This window comes from Lygodium microphyllum, chromosome 20 (genome assembly GCF_053477565.2).
Source record: "Lygodium microphyllum isolate KBCC chromosome 20, Lygodium_microphyllum_v1.1.10, whole genome shotgun sequence".
NCBI classification, from domain to species: Eukaryota; Viridiplantae; Streptophyta; class Polypodiopsida; order Schizaeales; family Lygodiaceae; genus Lygodium; species Lygodium microphyllum.
The window spans coordinates 12,452,526-12,472,067 of NC_141154.1; positions in this window are offsets into that span (position 1 = coordinate 12,452,526).

The window sequence follows — 19,542 nt, forward strand, 5'->3', positions numbered from 1 at the left end:
AGAAGCATGATCCACTCGTCGCATTGTAGTTGCGACTCTTGCAATATCTGAAAATACAACTAAGGCATTCTTGTCAGTCAACCTTGTTAGATATGATCAATGCCCCACCCTCATTAGGTGCTACCAATGATCCATGGTGCTCAAAGTTGTAAGGCCCCCATTATGAGGAGAAGCCAAATGTGAGCCCGGACATTGGTTGAGTCCTGACTTGTATATCAGATGAGGTCTATGTGACCGGATGGCAAAAAGGTGACTGTTGTGGGTCTAATCTTTGGGTTAGACGGAGTGGTTAAGCTGGTAGCAACTCGAGGCACATTGCATTGAGTTGCGTGGTAAGGGAGTTAAAAGGGAATATTCCCTGGAATATTCCCTGGCCGACTAGTGGAGGCTCATATGGTAGGTCGGTCAGCAGGCCGACCTAACGACCTTCGCGGGCTATAAAAGCTAAACCCCTTCGCAGCCATCTCACACTCATCTTTCACCCAGACAGAGTTGTTGTTTCAGCTAGCCTTAAGCTCTTCACCTATCTTCTGTCTAGATCGCCATCTAAGCTTCACACAGTGGAAGCGCACGGGTGGACAGAGCCATCTTTGTATCAGTTTTTTGGAGTTAAAGAATTTTACTGATTCTTCTCTTATCTGTTGTGTACTCTCTATCTCTTTCTCAGATTCTGTTCGCTGCGCCGTGTAATATTTTACATGGTATCAGAGCCCAGGGGGCTCTAGAGATCGGAGAGCGTGCAAGAGGCAAAGGCTTCAACAGCAAAGAGAAACGATGTCGACTCCGGGAAGCAGTTCTGGCGCATCAGGAAGCGGTGCAGGAGGTGGTGCTGCTGTACTGGCTATTCAAACACTGAGGATTCGTCCACCAACCTTCAGCGAAGGCAAGTTAGATGGTACAAACTACACCTTGTGGAAGTTCAAAATTACAACTATCCTTGATTCTTATGAGCTTCTGGAGACTGTGCTGGGGACTGACGCAGAACCACAGCCTACCCCCGACCCATCAAATCCTAGTGTGATGATTCCTCCGAATGCAGATCTTCTACGAGCTTGGAAACGAAGGAATGCAGATGCATTGTGTGCCTTAGTTACAAGCTGTTCTGACAGTGTTTTGACTCTGATTCAGCATACAACCAAAGCGTCAGAGGCTTGGAATGTACTAAGGAGTCAGTATGAAACACGAAACCAAACAAGGATTCAAAACTTGGAGAATCAACTAGCAGCGGAGAAGTTTGCTGAAGGAGAGACGGTTGAAGCATTCATCACTCGGATTAAGAATCTGCGCGACCAGATGGCTGGCGCTGGGATACAAAAGACTAGCGAAGAGCTAGCTCGGAGGTGTCTTCGGATTTGTCCACAAAAGTTTGATGGACTAGTAACTGCCCTTAATACTCAGGTGAGACCTCAAGCTTTGACTTTTGAGGAGTTTTGTGCATTATTAATGGAGGAGGAGTTGAGGCTGAAAGCCCGAGAAGGAAGCAACAATGGAGATGCTGCATTCTCTGCCAATGCAAAAGGCAAAGGTGTTTCCTCCACCAAAAATGATGGTGACAAAAAGAAAAAGGGCGGCAAGAAGAAGTTTCAAGGAGAGTGCTTCTACTGTAAGAAGAAAGGACATCCAATTGCAGATTGTCGTGTCAAGAAGGCAGATGAAAAGAATGGTACCCTTAAAACTAAAGGGAAAGAGACAGCCAATACGGCTGAAGCAGAGTTGGAATTATTCATGGCGACCATTGAGGAAGTGTGCTCCTCGGTGCAAGAAGAATCTACCACTGACTCTTGGGTGTTGGATAGTGGGGCCTCCCGTCACATGACCAACAAGAAAGGTCTATACAGTTCTATGCAGCCTCTACAAGAATCCATCACTGTGACGGTTGGAAATGATGCTAAATGCCCTGCTGCGGGCACAGGTACTATTTCTTTTGTTGCTGCAAATGGTGAAGTAAAAAAGCTTTCAAATGTGTTGTATGTTCCCGAAATCAGGAGAAATCTCTTATCAGTTGCTGCCATAACTGATCTTGGTCATGAAGTGAGGTTCAAGAAGACAGGTGCAGAAATTATTGATAGTGCTGGCACAATTGTTGGCAAAGGAGAAAGAAGGAACAACCTGTATGAGCTAAGTGCTCTTACAGCCACCGCTGGAGTGGGCACAAGTAAGCTTTGGCATGAAAGGTTTGGACACATCGGATTTGCAGTATTGAAGGAGATGCAAAAGCAAGGTATGGTTGCTCACCTACCTACAATAACTGAATTGAAGGAACCATGTGAAGCTTGTATGATGGGCAAGCAACAGAGAAAGGCATTTCCACAAGAAAGCAAGAATAGAGCACATGCTCCTCTAGAGTTGGTGCATGCTGACTTGTGTGGTAAGATGCCTACACAGGCCTTGGGGGGATCTTCTTATTTTATGTTGATTGTCGATGACTACAGTAGGAAGATGTGTGTGTACTTCCTTCGTGATAAGGCTCAAGCTTTTGGTAAGTTTAAAGAATGGCTAATACTTGTTGAGAATGAAACAGGGAAAAGTGTGAAGAAATTTAGAACAGATGGTGGTGGTGAGTTCAACTCAAAGGAGTTTGAAGGCTTTTGCAAGAGCAAAGGGATCAAGCGTCAATTGACGACGCCTCACACACCTCAGCAGAATGGTGTTGTGGAACGCAGGAATCGTACCATTGTGGAGATGGCAAGATGCATGCTAAAGGGCAAGGGATTGCCTAACCATTTTTGGGCTGAAGCTGTTAATACTGCAGTCTACATTCTAAATCGGAGCTACACAAAGGCTCTCAAGGGAAAAACACCTCATGAGGCTTACACTGGTAAGAAACCATCTGTTTCACATTTCACAATTTTTGGATGTGAATGTTATGCACATGTTCCAAATGAGAAGAGAAACAAGTTACAACCAAAAAGCAGAAAATGTATCTTCTTGGGTTATAGTGATGAGCAGAAGGCTTACAAGTTATATGACCAAGAGGCAAAGAAGATCATCGCGAGCCGTGATGTGGTGTTCAAGGAGGAGCCGCATACAGTGGAGGAGGAGAAGGCAAGGTCTTCCACTTTATCATCAAGCGAAGAAGTAGTCCACTATGAACCTGTCCCGAGAGCTATCCCTATCCTTAAGGAGGAGGAAGCATCATCTTCAGATGATGAGGAAAAAGTTCACCAACCTGACATCACCCCACCGGAAAAGCCATTGCCGCGCTGGGTGAAGCAGCTCTATGACCACAATAATCCTATGCCTGCATCTGTTGAGGAGAAGGCAGACGGACCAAGGAGGTCTCAGAGAATAGAGGAGCAAAGGAGGGCTTCTGCTCACATAGTCAACATGGCCTTGATGGTTGAGATTATGAGAGAAGTAAAGGAGCCAACTGACTTAGAAGAAGCACTTGCAGATCCATCATGGAAGGCTGCTATGCAGGCGGAGTATGACAGCATAATGAAGAATGACACTTGGGAGCTAGTGGATCGGCCAGCAAAGCGGAAGATTATTGGCACCAAGTGGATCTGGAAGGTAAAGTACAAGGCTGATGGTACCTTAGAAAAGTACAAAGCTAGACTGGTTGCCCAAGGATTTTCACAAGTTGAAGGGTTTGATTTTCAAGAGTCATTTGCCCCAACTGCCAGAATGACCACTATTCGCACGGTACTTGCAGTGGCTGCCCACAAGAAGTGGCCAGTGTACCAAATGGATGTTAAGTCAGCGTTCTTAAATGGTGACCTCAAGGAGGAGGTGTACGTGGCTCAGCCACCAGGGTTTGAGGCCCCCCATTCTGAGAACAAAGTGTGTAAACTGAAGAAGGCATTGTATGGGCTGAAACAAGCCCCCAGAGCATGGTACCAGCGGATAGATAGGTTCTTTTTAAACTTAAACTTCAAAAGATGTGCCTCAGATGCTAACTTGTATGTTTACAGGGATGGTAAAAAGTCTGTAGTGATTGTCCTATATGTGGACGACCTTCTTATTACAGGTGACTATGAAGATATGATCAACCAAACTCGAAAGGCTTTGAGTTTTGAGTTTGAAATGATAGACTTGGGCTTGCTGCACTATTGTTTGGGGATTGAAGTCTGGCAAGAGCCAGGAAAGATCTTCATCTCTCAGAAGAAGTATGCATGGGAGATCTTGAAGGCATTTGGCATGACCGAGTGCAAGGAGATAGCTACACCTATGGAGGTGAATGTAAAGTTATCCGTTGAGGATACATCAGCACTAGCAGACATTGGGAGGTATAGGAGGTTGGTCGGCAGTCTAATCTACTTGTGTAACACCAGACCAGATATCAGTTTTGCTGTTGGTGTTTTGAGCAGGTTCTCAAACAAACCTCATGAGAGTCATTGGAAGGCTGGGATGCGGGTGCTCAGATACTTGAAGAAAACTCTTGACTATGGTATCACATACAGTTTCGGAACTTCTCTTGTGGGGAACTGTGACTCAGATTGGGCAGGAGACATTGATTCCAGGAAGTCAGTTTCTGGTTATTGTTTCTCTTTGGGTTCAGGAATTTTCTCTTGGATTAGTAAGAAGCAACCAACAGTGGCATTGTCTTCTACCGAAGCAGAGTACAAGGCAGCTTGTTTTGCTGCATGTGAGGCCGTATGGTTGAGAAGGATTCTATGGCATATGGGAGTGCAGGATGAAGAACCAACTGTGCTGAGATGTGACAATCAGAGTTGCATCGCCATTGCCAAAAATCCAGTGTTTCATGCACGCACCAAACATATAGAGATCCAGTATCACTATGTGCGTGATTTGATGGAGGATGGGATAGTGGAATTGGTCTACTGTCCAACAGAGGAGAATGGAGCAGATATCTTCACCAAAGCACTTACGAAGGATCTGCTTCAAGTTCATCTTCAGAGACTCGGCATTGGGCCGAGGAGATAGTTCACCTATAGGTGGACATTGAGGGGGGGTGTTAGATATGATCAATGCCCCACCCTCATTAGGTGCTACCAATGATCCATGGTGCTCAAAGTTGTAAGGCCCCCATTATGAGGAGAAGCCAAATGTGAGCCCGGACATTGGTTGAGTCCTGACTTGTATATCAGATGAGGTCTATGTGACCGGATGGCAAAAAGGTGACTGTTGTGGGTCTAATCTTTGGGTTAGACGGAGTGGTTAAGCTGGTAGCAACTCGAGGCACATTGCATTGAGTTGCGTGGTAAGGGAGTTAAAAGGGGCCCCTATTGTGGGGTCCGGGGGCCGCGGAAGCGGCCCCTGGCTGGGGGGTCCCAGGGGGGCCAGCGGCCCCCCTGGCGGGGGTCCGGGGGCAGCGCCCCCGGCCCGATGGTAAAGGGAATATTCCCTGGAATATTCCCTGGCCGACTAGTGGAGGCTCATATGGTAGGTCGGTCAGCAGGCCGACCTAACGACCTTCGCGGGCTATAAAAGCTAAACCCCTTCGCAGCCATCTCACACTCATCTTTCACCCAGACAGAGTTGTTGTTTCAGCTAGCCTTAAGCTCTTCACCTATCTTCTGTCTAGATCGCCATCTAAGCTTCACACAGTGGAAGCGCACGGGTGGACAGAGCCATCTTTGTATCAGTTTTTTGGAGTTAAAGAATTTTACTGATTCTTCTCTTATCTGTTGTGTACTCTCTATCTCTTTCTCAGATTCTGTTCGCTGCGCCGTGTAATATTTTACAAACCTTACGAGTTCACACTCCCCGCAAAAACGGAGAACAAATATACTAATATCTACGTCTCTTGGAAGGTCAAAGAGACCAACAACTAGCCTCGGATCCATATCCAGCACCGGATTAAAGACAGAAGCCTGTTGTTCCATATCTTTGGCGCCCATGTAAACAACACATTGTAACCCAAAACAAGCACACACTGTAACAGTGATAACTTCATGCTTCTCATAGCACATTTCAATGCTTAGCCTCCTTCTTTCCAACTCCTGGATGTGAAGGATTATTATCATTAGGTATTTTTGATATAGCTGGAGAAGGAGAAGACAAGGTCCTAACATGTTCACCAACATCAGTTGTGCTTTCCACTCAACCTTGCTCAACATAGGTTGAAAGCATCTCATCATATTCGTCACTTTTGTCTCCAACTCCTCCCCACTATACTTATACGCATAAAATAAATGTTATCACAACAACTAAGTATGTACAAAGTACCAAATCCCATGCATAACTTTTGGGTGGTTTAAACACTTCGAATGCGCAGCAATACGACAACGATGCTTAGGATTTTGCTCATCTATCTTTTTTATGAAAAATCTCATAACTGACTGAAAAAGCAACTTGCTTTTTGCATGCCATCCTAATCTAGAAACTTTTCTAACTTTTTTGGATTTCTATAGTAAATAATATAAAAAATAATCTAAAATTATCCAAAAATCTAGTATTTTTAGATAAGCCATGCCGCTCACACTAGCACTAATGACTCAGATCACATTGACTCTCTTGATCGATAAGAAAGTTGGATGATGATGCATTCCATGCTTTTTCACACTATGTCTGCATAGCATCATGACATCCACCCCCTCTGAACTTGTACATCCTCCAATATGTGCCAAAAAACCTAGTTGTCACTAGGTTATGAGTCCTCCTCATCCTCTACAATCATATCCTTTGCTTCTTCACCTTCCATATCTTCTTGGCTACCCCCTATATCATGGCCATTGTTTGCTTCCAATTTTGGCAACTCATAGGCATTCAATTCCCGCCTCTTGAATAATTTGATTCTTTTCTTTGCTATCAAAAGTTTTGTGGCTGTCCCATCCAGTTCATTTAATGCATAAGTAGCATTAACAAACACATGTCTTACCAGATAGGGTCCAAATCATGTTTTGGAAACTTTACGCATGATGGCACTATGCTGGTTGTCTAAACTGCTATCATAAACCAATACCCAATTCCCATCTTGTATGGTTATTGGTCTTAGTCTATGTCTTTTGTCAAATCATTTCTTGTTCTGTATCCTTGCTGCCCTTAATTTTGCAATTGCTACCTCTATGTCTTCTGACTTTCTTTCCAACTATCTAATGTGCAAGGCCAACAACTCCTCTCGATTCAACTCCTCCTCCCAAGGTAGCACACTCCATGTGATTGTCATCTCTTCTATCGGCATGATAGGTTTTTGACCATACATCAATTTTGCAGTCATATATCCTGTAATAGCACTATGAGTTGTTTGTCAGCCCACAAGGCATAAGGGAGCAATCGTGGCCACTCTTTTACCTTCTCTCCACATGATTTTGCCAATGCCTTCACAATAGGTGAATGAACTCTTTCACTTTTTCCATTTCCTTCAGGGTTATAGGCTGAAGTTAAAGCAAGCTTTATCCCCAAGCGTGCAAAGAAATCATGAGCTTCATTTGCATCCAGCTCACCCCTATCTATAGTAATTTTTCCCACACAACCATACCGATAAAAGATCTCTTCTAAGAGAAAAGTACACATGGCATTTGTTGTCTTAGTATGTAGAGCTCTCCCTTCCACTTGATTAGTCAAGTCTTCACGGGCAAGCAAAAGATATCTCATTTGCCAAAGATCTGTAGGTATCGTGACTAAATCCACCACCCACTTAAAATGAAGAGACAATGGATATGAGGACTGCAATCCATCCTGATGTCTCAAAAATGAATACATTTGACATGTCGTACATGTTTCAACAAAGTGAGAAACATCCTTATACATACCTTGCCACCAATATCTTTCTTTGATCTTTTCAAAAGTACCCCAAACACCTTTATGACCAGTCCACAAGCTTTCATGAAATTCTTGCATAACATTTACTTGTGAAGCTCTATCACCCAAAACTTGCAATGGCATACCATGTTTCTTTTTATCATGTTTCCATAAGTATCCATATTTTAAGAAAAACCCATAGGATTTCCTTTTGATCTTCTTAAACTCCTCATCTGACCATTTATCTCTCTTTATTAATGTACTCAAGTATTGACCAATTCTCAGCCACTCTCTTGCATATTTTTCTTACAGAAACATCTCTACACAAGACACAAAACATCTAAAGTGTCTTCTCTTTGTTGTCCAAGCTTCCGTTAATGCTGTAGCAACAGCTTGCATTGCTAAACTCACTCTTACAATATCATTTTCAGCCGCAAGAAAGCCATCTTCTTCCTCCTCATCCATCATCCCATCTTCATTCTCATAGCATGCTCAAGATAACATGTTTGCCATTGGGTTATCTCTTCCTACAATATTTTAAAATTCAGGGTTCAAAGATTTGATGTATGCAATCCACCGAAGCATAGCAATGTCCGGGGTAGCACAACTAGTAATCGTACCCAATACCGGCAAACAATCGGTCTGAATGACTAGATGAGCACCCATAAAATACTCCTTATTGCATTTAAGGGCTGTCACAATTCCTTATAATTCTCTTTTTACATGTGGATACCTTCTTTGTCATTCAGTCAATACTTTAGCACCAAAGCAAATTACATATCTTTGCCCTTCCTCATCATCTTGCCCAATTGCTACTAGGAGAGAAATGCTTGTGATGGACCAAAAAAACGGGCCGGCACTGGCTCATGCACTAGCCGGACCTCGTCACTATGCACAAGACAACCCCTCGGCCTCGCGGTGTCGTATTGCTGCGCATTCGAGGTGTGTAAACCACCCAAAAGTTGTGCATGGGATTTGGTACTTTGTACATACTTAGTTGTTGTGATTACATTTATTTTATGCGTATGAGTATAGTGGGGAGGAGTTGGAGACAAAAGTGGTGAATATGATGAGATGCTTTCTCCAGCTACATCAAAAATACCTAATGATAACAAACCTCCACATCCAGGAGTTGGAAAGAAGGAGGCTAAGCATTGAAATGTGCTATGAGAAGCATGGAGTTGTCACTGTTACAGTGTGTGCTTGTTTTGGGTTACAATGTGTTGTTTACATGGGCGCCAAAGATATGGAACGACAGGCTCTTAAAGTATTCAGAATGAGACTCTTTGGAGTTGAGGTACGTGCTGTCCAGTTTGGTATAGGTTCGTTGAAAGATGTGGCATCAGAAGCAATAAGATACTGGGTTACAAATGTAGAGACTACACACTATATTTTAGGGTCTGTAACTGGATCTCACCCTTATCCAATGCTGGTGAGAGATTTTCATGCCATTATTGGCAAAGAGACTTGACGACAGTGTCGCTAATGAGGGGATTCAAAAGCTAAGAAGGGAGGGAAAAGAGGAGCGTGTGACGAAAAGGAAGGGGGGGGCAATGCTAATTGGGGGAGAAAGGAGAGAAAAAGCAGAGGAAGTCACGAACAGGGAGGGGAAAAGAGGAAGTCACAAACGGAAAGATAGGAATCTAAAGATGGAGTGAAGACAACACCGCAGGGAGGCATATCCTTGCAAACAGCTACCTAAATCATCAGTTTTCGGAAGCATTGGTAAAAAGGCTGTTGAGAGGACCTCCTTGACATTGGAATTTTATGCCTGAATCGAGGCGTTTGAGGAGGTCTCTGGCGGAGCGATACGGAGCCCTTGTCCGAAGTAAGTGGATGAGCTTGACAGAAGCCCTGTCATGAATCATGGTGGACCGGTCGGAAGGGAACGGTCATTTTTGGGAATGCGTGTTGCTTTTAGAGTTCTACCAGTCATCAATAAGGTCGACGAGATGAAGAGAGTCGAGACCTGAGATGAACCAAGGCATCGATCATGCCAGGAGGAGGCGCAATCTCCAGCTCAAGGCTATGGGAGACGGACAGCTTGCTGCCTATAGCTTCATCCCTCGACTGACGTTTGGAGGAATACCGCTTAGTGCTTTCCCAGCTCTTACATTTACTGGATCCTGATTTTGCAATAAGTAATGCGCAATTCAATTGTGATTCAAGGTCTTAGTAGGTGGATCGTCACGTTGGTTATGATAGGCCAAGTGTGGCTCCGTTGGATCCTGCTCTAGGTGTGAGTTCTCTTCCAGCTCACAGTAACACCCCATACCGTTTAGACAGCATATACTGTCCAGACTCTGAGTTACATAAATCAGATTCTTACCAAATTGGTACGAAAGATGTCACAAAGCAGTGCAATCAGACCAATCAAGAGGGCCACCCCAGCGATGATGATGGCCATGAAAGCAGCAGTTGCTGTGGTAGAAGATGCAACTAATGCAGTTAAGTCAAGGTAGAGGCCCTTAACCTCCTCCCTTGCATAGGCTCCGCCCTTTTGCACGATGCCAACTGGCTCCTCCTTCGCCTTTGCCACAAAGAAAAGTCCCTCTCCCAGGCGAAGCTCATCTACCAACACCTCTGTGCCTATCAGAAGGACATAAGCACATCAATTCACGAGAATTACATCACCATATTGATCAGCTGTGGTGACCTTTTGGCTGTTGTACAGGCTTTTAACTTCTTGCCATGTAAAACCAAAACTGTCTTCTTGTGGACTGCTGTCATTACTGGATATGTCAATTGCGACCAAGTTTGATGGAAGGGTCAGTCAGTCTAAATCTTCAAGTGCAGGTGCCTCTCTGACGATTGCATCCCGTTCAATGTCGAGTTCATAATCCTCTTCAAGGCCCACAAAATTGACCCGTTTCTGCAGATTGGTCAGTGTGTGACACAGTGAATATCTCAGATTCTGAAAACCGTGTGAATAAAATAGTCCTTAGAGAAGGAGGCTACAATCAAGAGATTGCTCATTGCATAGGCAGCAAAATCTTTTCAGATATCAAAGCAATCCAGAGGTTGGGCTTTCCACTTGAGAATACAACACATGGACGTGAATGGACTTCAATGAAATGGTATGACTCTATAACGAGCAACTAAAAGAGACAAGGATGCCTGGAGCTGAAAGGGTCTACTATTCATTCCCAAATTGTTAAACTCATATGAACAGGCAATATCTTTTATTGATGGAACACTCTCACCTTTTGATGAAGACAAATTAATTCCCTGCTTTTGCTTTGGAGATACAGCCAGTTTGTTCCTCATTCGTACTTGACTTGGAACCTTGTAATCTCAACTACTTAGAGATCCAAACAGTCATTCATTTTTGAATGATATGAATGGCCTAAAATACCCTTAGACAGAAACAGTAAAGCTGTTTATGATTAAGTCTTGAAACTGAGAGATTTATTTGGTGCTCCTGAAACCAAGTTCATATACTTATTGAAAAACAGAGGACAGATTGACATGCTTTGTCATTTATTTTCGACTCTTCTTTTGTAATATACTTGACAAACAATATAGTGAACTTGGCATCAAATATTGTGTTATTGAGATCTTCTTGTTAGTCTTTATTTCTTGCTGTACCTTGAACCCCGTGTTCTGCAGCCCTTACATGAACTCTACGACATTTCTGGTGAACCCGACGTGAAAGTGCTGCGTCATCAACAAGATGGGAGACTCGCAAGAAGAGATGACAGATGATAATGTCATGAAGAACCTGTTTCAGTCATTTACCATGTATATGCAGCAGCAAGCTCATGTAAAACGAGACAGTGATGCTATGGATGCCTTGAAAGCTGTCCAACAGGAGATGAAGCAGTTTAATGGCCAGCAAGTATCAACTTACCTGCATTTATATGAAGAAAAGATGAAGTTTTTTGGGGTTTCTCAAGATGTTTGGAGCCGCTACTTCTTGCGGATCGTGGTTCGAGCTCTTGAAGGTCGAATTGCAGAAATTCAAGAAGCACATGCAGGTTGGGCTGAATTTAAAAAGGCATTAAAAGACGAATATTTCCTGGAGGATACAGGTCTTATGAATCGCAGGAATTTTTTAGCATGGGTTTCTATGCCTAATAAGGGACTTTCTGTTACCGCTCTTCTGCGAGAGTTTGAAAGCCGTTATGATCAGTTGGATGGGACTGAACAGCAAGCTTTGGAGATGCAGAAAGTGGAGTTATTTTTGCAAGCTGCAGATGCTGATTTACAGGAAAAGTTGGATGATCTTTTGGAAGATCAAGCTACTGATTCAGGTTTAAAGACTGAGTGGAGACATGTCATTGATGCTGTGAATGCTCTTGTCAAGAAGCAGCGCAGGAGAGTCAGATTGCATCGAAATACAAGATCAGTTCCTGAGAAATCTTTGGAGACTTCTTCTTCTACCCCTGCTGCTTCTTTGCCTAAGCCTACTCCTCCTGTTGTGAATCCACCAGTTCCTGGTGCTCCAGTGCCCTTATCTGTAGATGATGTTATTAAAGGCTTGGCGGATTTGACGATTGAAGTAGTCAAAGCTGAAGTTGGTAAGTTAAAGGAGCAACTTATGTCAGTATCTGCTGTAGCACCTGCTCCAGTGACAGCTTTTCCAGCTGGTCAAAGAAAAGGGCGACGATGTATTTGGTGTGATAGTATGGAGCACCAACACTGCAGAGATTGTGATGCTTTTCAGGAAGCACGTAAGAAGAATGTAGTGTTCTGGGGACAAGATGGGAAGATATGGCTAACAGAGACTGGCGCTCCTCTTGACACGAACTTTGGTAAGGGAGGTATGAAGAAGCTTGTTGATGATATGGCTGCGCGATCAGCTTATGTGAGTGTTAGAGGAGATGCTTCAGCTTTTGGAGTCCAGCTTGAGCAGAAATCTGATGGAGACTCTGCTTTATGGTCTTCTGCCTTGGAGATAGCGAGAAGAGGGAAAGTTCAAACTTCTACTATGACTTGTGTGGGCTCTAGCATCCGAGGAGAAACAGGATGGGATTCTCCTGTTGACAAGTATTCTATTTTTGCTTATATGGCTAAAACGCAGGGTTTAGATGCCATGGTTGAGGAAAAGAGAAAAAGAGATGAGGAGGGTTCTAGCTCCTCCAAAAAGACTAGAGGGGGTAACTTTGTTTCACCACTTGTTACAGCTCCACCTATGTCAAATTCTCCAGCTCAAACAGATTCAGATCAACCAATGGGAGATAAGCAGAAAGAAAAGAGGCAACCAAGAAAAGAGCCAGGATTCAAGCTCTTGTCAGACCTTGATATGCAAACGGGTATGAGTAAGATTTTTCATGAAAGAATTTTGAATAGTGAAGTCACTTTTACTGTTGGAGAGGCTCTTGGGATTGCTAGAAGAGAAATACAGGATCAGATGCAGGATCTTTTGCGGAGGAAACGGCATGCGATGGAAGGACCTGCTTTACAGGGATTGTGGCATGGAGCTCTTGGGGAAGAGCATGATGATGCAGTGATGGTTGAGAATGCTTCTGTTAATCCGCAATTGGAGAAAATAGTGCAGCCTATGCAGTATGAAGATGATGAGACCCCTATTCTCATTCCTCGCAGCCATTTTTCACGAAGTCATTGGGCTAGAGCAACCACTGAGACAGTGGTAAGGATTGGAGAGAAACAAATTCCCTTGATCGCTTTAGTTGATCATGGTTCTGAGATTAATCTTATTGCTCGAGGTGTTTATGAGAGTGGCAAGTGGCCTATGGATGCAGAGCATGGCTGGCGCATGAGAGCCGCCAATAATACTTCTGGTGATATGTGTGCTGCTTGTCCGAGTATTAGAATTTCTATTGGTAATGTTGAAGAGGATTATCATTGCTTTGTTCAGGATTCATGCTCTTATCCAATTATTCTTGGACAGCCTTTCATTACAGAAGCAAGAATGGAAACAAAAGTGATGGATGACGGATCAGCTTATGCGCGGATACGCAGTAAGGATGGTATGCGAGCTGTTCAGTTTATGACTGTTGGGGTAAATCATCCGAGAAACAGGGACTCCTTGCGTGAGGCACCACTACCTGCGAAGGAGTTGGATTTTCATTAGGTACCGCTGTCTTGCGAGACGCCAGTGGTACGGAGTGGAGAAAAGAGGAGATCTCGCCTCCTGGCAGCCAGTCTTTCTCCAATAACTTTGTTGGGTTTACTTCAGATAGTTCAGTGAGTTATCAAAAAATTTCAGATTTGCCTAGAGCTGCCAGGCAGTATATTGGCCGTAAGGAGAAAGAGTTGAAGAATGCAGGTATTTTGCAAGCAGAAGAGCATGTGGATGGATTGTATGAAGGGATGTCTTATGCAGATACATTGTTTGAGATGAGAGCAATGCTGAAAACTGATGTATGCAAGGGTTCAAAGATCATACCTGTGCAAACCCTGGATATGTTTCAGGAAATTTCTGGTTTTATGCTGCAAACAGAGTTAGAGGCTGAGAAAACTCAGCAAACTGAATTTATGGCTGATCTTGATCAGCTAATAGAATTGCAGAGGGCTGAATTCATTCAGCCAACAGAGTTGAATGCAGAAAAATTTCTGCATACAGAGTTTCAGGATGCATCTATGCAGTCCATTGAGCCGAGGGCTGAATTCATTCAGCCAACAGAGTTGAATGCAGAAAAATTTCTGCATACAGAGTTTCAGGCTGCACCCATGCAGTCCATAGAGCTAAAGGCTGAAAATTTTCAGCCAACAGAGTTGAAAGATGCTGAAAATTTGCAGAAATTGCAGCAAAGAAAAGAGTGCTTGAATGATGCCAAGGTTGACACAAAATATAAAACAGTTGATAAGAAGGTTAAGCCGGTTGCAGGCCCGCTTCCTTCTGATAGTGATGAACAGATTGAAAAAGCTATGAAGCAGCCTATGTTGAGGGATCCTGCAAATATTGGACATAAGTTTACAGCTGAAACTCTTGCAGAATTGAAGATTGGAAATGATGATTTTTTGCTTCCAGTGGAAAAAGAATGTTTTAGAGAAATGCTTGGACGTCATGGTAAGGCATTTGCTTTCTTTCCACATGAAATTGGCTGCATTAGTCCCGAATTGGTTGCACCTATGGTCATCTTCACTGTTCCTCATGTACCATGGAATATACGCCCTATACCTGTGCCTAAAGCACACTTGCCAAAGCTGATAGAGTTGCTGAATGAGAAGATTAAAATGGGGATTTTGGAACCCTCTTCTGCACCCTATTCTAACAGGTGGTTTACTGTACCAAAGAAGAATGGTACTTTGAGATTTATTCAGGATATGCAGCCCGTGAACAAAGTGACAATCAGGAATGTAGGAACAAGTCCAGTTGTGGATGAATTTGCTGAGGCTTTTGCAGGACGAGCCATCTATTCTCTAGGAGACTTGTATTCAGGTTATGATCAGTTTCAGCTTGCCTTGGAAAGCAGGGATATTACTACTATGCGGACACCTATTGGTCTTGTGAGGATGTGTACCTTGCCACAAGGTGCTACAAACTCAGTTGCTCATATGATGAATGCTATGCATAGAGTTCTTCGAGACTATATTCCGCAGTATACCATGCCTTTCCTAGATGATGTGCCTATTAAGGGATGTGCAGAAGAAGAAAAGAATGAAAGTCTTGATTTGCGTGGATGTAGACAGTTTGTGGCTGACCACTTGATTGCTTGTGAGCAAATATTGACATGATTAGAGGAGGTAAATTTGACACTTTCAGGGCTGAAATCTGTCTTTGCTGTTAATGAAGTCATCATAGTTGGGCATATGGTTGGATATTATGGCAAAAAACCTTCTCCTGCAAAGGTGGATGCCATAAACAGGATTGCAGAGTATTGCTCGACTACTTCAGAGGTGCGAAGATTTGTGGGAGCTTGTGTATTTTACATGATTTGGATTCCTCATTTTGCTCATATTGCAGATGTTCTCTATCAGCTGCTTCGAAAGGGGCAGAAATTTCATTGGGATGAGAAGCATTCAAAAGCCATGCGTAAGCTTAAGAAGCTGTTGCAATCAGCTCCTACTCTACGCAAGGCGGATTATCAGTGTGGACGGCCGATCATGTTGACAGTTGATACTAGCCCTATTGGCATAGGTTGGGCTGTGGGACAGGATGATGCTGATGGAAATAGGTATGCTATCCGCTTTGGAGCTAAAGTTCTTAATGAGCGACAAAGGAGATACCCGCAGATCAAAAGAGAGTTGTGGGGAGTAGTCACTGCACTGAAGTGTGATAAAGGGTATTTTATTGGAGCTTCAGTTATTGTGGAAACAGATTGTTTGCCTTTGCTTGGCATGATTACTAGTTGCTCGACTCCAGATATAGCGATGCTTCGGTGGATTGCCTATATCAAATCATTGAATCCAGAATTTCGACACATAGCAGGGAAAGATAACCCAGTTGCTGACATGCTTTCTAGAGCGAGATATGAGGATGAGGAGTCAATGCTTGCAGAAGATGATGAGACAGAGTTTGCTGCTTCTGTCCTTATTCATGATTGTCATGTATCTACTGTTGAAGCTTTTATTGAAGAACTTTATGTTGATGAGTGGCTGCAAATTGGACAGTATCTAAGTTCATTGACTCGAAGAGCTGATTGGACAGATGATGAATTTAAGAAAATCAGAAGGAAGGCTTATGGGTATTTCTTGAAAGATGGTTTTCTTTGGAAGCATCCAAGAAAGTGAGGAGGCTTGCCCTTGAGAGTAGTTTGTGATGTAGCGATGCAGATACAGATTATGCGAGAGTTTCATGAGAGCTCATGGGCTGGACATAGAGGTGTGTGGGCTACCTATGAGAAAATCAAAGAAAAATACTGGTGGAAAGGGATGTATAAAGATGTTTCTCACTTTGTGGAGACTTGCAGGGACTGCCAGCTTTACTCTTTAGTGCGACATCGTGATGAGTTGCATCCGACTTATCCACTATGTATGCATTACAAGTGGGTGGTAGACTTGGTTACTTTGCCAGTGGGACTTTGGAAGATGAGATATCTTGTCTTGGCTAGGGAGGATCTTACAAACTATGTTGAAGGTAGACCGTTGTGGACGAAGACCACCACTACAGTATTTAAATTCTTGTTGGAAGAAATATTTTGCAGGTATGGATGTATAGGCAAGATTATAGCTGATCGTGGAGAGCTAGATGCTGATGAAGCTAGAGAATTCTTCTCACGGCTTGGGATTAAATTGGCTCTTACTACTGCCTATAATCCAGAGGGAAATGGAAAAAGTGAAAGAGGACATCCGCCAATAGTTAAAGCATTGGCAAAAGCTTGTAGAGGTCGGATTGGAGATTGGCCGAGATTACTACCTTTTGCATTGTGGGCTGATCGCTCTACACATAGTGTGACTACTGGATACATGCCTGCGGAGTTGATGTATGGGCAAAAACCTGTCATGCCTACTAAAATTTGTGCTCTCACTTGGAGTGTTCTTCCGTGGCATGAGAATTTATCAAGGGAAGAGCTGTTAGCCCTTCGGATTCGTCAACTAGAGAGAAGGACAGAAGATGTGCAACTAGCCGTTGACCGTTTGAAAGCAGCCCATCTCAGAAATAAGGACAGGTTTGATTTAAGGCATCGCTTGAGGCCTAGAGCCATAAAAGAAGGAGATTGGGTTCTAGTCTATGACAGTAGTCTAGAAAATCAGCATAGTAGCATGAGAAAAATGGTTCAAAGATGGTTTGGACCGTATGAAGTGAAAATGGTTTTTGACAATGGTACCTATGAGCTGGCTGAATTAGATGGAACAGTATTGAGGGTGCCTATTGCTGGAAAACGAGTCAAGATTTTCAAGAGAAGAGAAGATGAAGAATATGCACTTGAAGCATTGACAGAAGAAGAGCAGATAGGAGAAAGACAAGCAGATGAGACAGAAGACATAGATGATGAAGCTGATGGAGAAACAGGTCTACAAGAATCAGAAAATGGACTTGACCTGTTTGTGGAGTTGAATGATCCTAGATAGTTAGCACATCCGGAGGATGCACAGGTTTAGAGGGGGTGGATGTCGTATTGCTGCGCATTCGAGGTGTGTAAACCACCCAAAAGTTGTGCATGGGATTTGGTACTTTGTACATACTTAGTTGTTGTGATTACATTTATTTTATGCGTATGAGTATAGTGGGGAGGAGTTGGAGACAAAAGTGGTGAATATGATGAGATGCTTTCTCCAGCTACATCAAAAATACCTAATGATAACAAACCTCCACATCCAGGAGTTGGAAAGAAGGAGGCTAAGCATTGAAATGTGCTATGAGAAGCATGGAGTTGTCACTGTTACAGTGTGTGCTTGTTTTGGGTTACAATGTGTTGTTTACATGGGCGCCAAAGATATGGAACGACAGGCTCTTAAAGTATTCAGAATGAGACTCTTTGGAGTTGAGGTACGTGCTGTCCAGTTTGGTATAGGTTCGTTGAAAGATGTGGCATCAGAAGCAATAAGATACTGGGTTACAAATGTAGAGACTACACACTATATTTTAGGGTCCGTAACTGGATCTCACCCTTATCCAATGCTGGTGAGAGATTTTCATGCCATTATTGGCAAAGAGACTTGACGATAGTGTCGCTAATGAGGGGATTCAAAAGCTAAGCAGGGAGGGAAAAGAGGAGCGTGTGACGAAAAGGAAGGGGGGGGGGCAATGCTAATTGGGCGAGAAAGGAGAGAAAAAGCAGAGGAAGTCACGAACAGGGAGGGGAAAAGAGGAAGTCACAAACGGAAAAATAGGAATCTAAAGATGGAGTGAAGACGACACCGCAAGGAGGGATATCCTTGCAAACAGCTACCTAAATCATCAATTTTCGGAAGCATTGGTAAAAAGGCTGTTGAGAGGGCCTCCTTGACGTTGGAATTTTATGCCTGAATCGAGGCGTTTGAGGAGGTCTCTGACGGAGCGATACGGAGCCCTTGTCCGAAGTAAGTGGATGAGCTTGACAGAAGCCCTGTCGTGAATCATGGTGGACCGGTCGGAAGGGAACGGTCATTTTTGGGAATGCGTGTTGCTTTTAGAGTTCTACCAGTCATCAATAAGGTCGACGAGATGAAGAGAGTCGAGACCTGAGATGAACCAAGGCATCGATCATGCCAGGAGGAGGCGCAATCTCCAGCTCAAGGCTATGGGAGACGGACAGCTTGCTGCCTATAGCTTCATCCCTCGACTGACGTTTGGAGGAATACCGCTTAGTGCTTTCCCAGCTCTTACATTTACTGGATCCTGATTTTGCAATAAGTAATGCGCAATTCAATTGTGATTCAAGGTCTTAGCAGGTGGATCGTCATGTTGGTTATGATAGGCCAAGTGTGGCTCCGTTGGATCCTGCTCTAGGTGTGAGTTCTCTTCCAGCTCACAGTAACACCCCATACCGTTTAGACAGCATATACTGTCCAGACTCTGAGTTACATAAATCAGATTCTTACCAAATTGGTACGAAAGATGTCACAAAGCAGTGCAATCAGACCAATCAAGAGGGCCACCCCAGCGATGATGATGGCCATGAAAGCAGCAGTTGCTGTGGTAGAAGATGCAACTAATGCAGTTAAGTCAAGGTAGAGGCCCTTAACCTCCTCCCTTGCATAGGCTCCGCCCTTTTGCACGATGTCAACTGGCTCCTCCTTCGCCTTTGCCACAAAGAAAAGTCCCTCTCCTAGGCGAAGCTCATCTACCAACACCTCTGTGCCTATCAGAAGGACATAAGCACATCAATTCACGAGAATTACATCACCATATTGATCAGCTGTGGTGACCTTTTGGCTGTTGTACAGGCTTTTAACTTCTTGCCATGTAAAACCAAAACTGTCTTCTTGTGGACTGCTGTCATTACTGGATATGTCAATTGCGACCAGGTTTGATGGAAGGGTCAGTCAATCTAAATCTTCAAGTGCAGGTGCCTCTCTGACGATTGCATCCCGTTCAATGTCGAGTTCATAATCCTCTTCAAG